The following is an 886-nucleotide window of genomic DNA, read 5'->3' as shown; positions in this document are numbered from 1 at the left end:
TATGACTACTGGCAGGATCAACCAGGGAGCTGCGTCAACTAGAGCTGAGCAGCCGGCCGCCCGGGAGTGTGTCCCGGGGGCCCGCGCGAACACGCAAGCGTCCGCTCAATTATTCTGCAAACAGGAGGAGGCTGAGCTCCCCTGCACAATACACCTCGAAACCCTCTCAGGTCCCGGCGGCGCGCAGCGCCGTCCTAAGTACTTGGTCGGGTTCGAGAGAGGCGCAATCGCCCGGAGTTTGGCGAGTAGACGCTTTAGGTGCGACCACCCGTGCTCCCAACTGAGCTTGCCGCTGCCGACAGAGGCCCGGGAGCGTGCTGTCGTGGCATTGCCGGCGGGAGACAACACGCGCCACCTACGGTGGCCGGCAGCTCCAACGCCAGCGCCACAGAAGGACAAAAGCCCCACTTGGGTGCCGAAGCGAACGCGCCAACACGTCCGCACAGCTGCGATACAAACCACCTGCGAGAACCGCAGAGGCGACCGAGCAGCAGACGGCGTCGCGGCGCCGAGCGCCGGGCGGCGGCGCATCCTCAGCGCACACAGTCCTCAATCGGACCAGCACACTGCAGATGTCCACCGCGCTTCGCACCGGGCCCGCGAGGACCTACTTTGGCCGCACGGCGCCGCGTGCAGGGTGCGCCGGCGCGCAGCTGCGCCGCCTGCCGCCTCCGTCGGCCGGCGCGCCTGCCACTGGCCGCCCCCACCAGCCGGCTGTAGCGCGTGCGCCCACGCACCGCGCGGCCAGCACGCCGGGAGGCCCCCCCTCACCGGCCGGGGACGGTCCCACCCAGCCACCGCCGCGTATCGCTTCACACCCACATGCCATTCACGTTCGTGGGCATGGTGGGTATCGCTGAAACAACCGGTTGGTAGCTCAACCGAT

At 68.6% G+C, this 886-nt stretch overlaps 1 non-coding gene across 1 annotated transcript in view; it reads right to left on the bottom strand.

The window, feature by feature from the left end:
- Positions 1–28, bottom strand: part of LOC124580749 — a 1,910-nt gene extending 1,882 nt beyond the window's left edge. Inside the window, exon 1 of the ribosomal RNA XR_006973286.1 lies at positions 1–28. This exon is cut by the window's left edge and continues 1,882 nt beyond it. This is a non-coding gene — a ribosomal RNA (small subunit ribosomal RNA).
- Between the last annotated feature and the right edge of the window lie 858 nt (positions 29–886).

Source organism: Schistocerca americana, unplaced genomic scaffold, assembly GCF_021461395.2.
Source record: "Schistocerca americana isolate TAMUIC-IGC-003095 unplaced genomic scaffold, iqSchAmer2.1 HiC_scaffold_351, whole genome shotgun sequence".
In the NCBI taxonomy this organism is placed as follows: Eukaryota; Metazoa; Arthropoda; class Insecta; order Orthoptera; family Acrididae; genus Schistocerca; species Schistocerca americana.
Note: the sequence above shows the minus strand (reverse complement) of the source record. Positions and strands in the feature narration are given on the sequence as shown.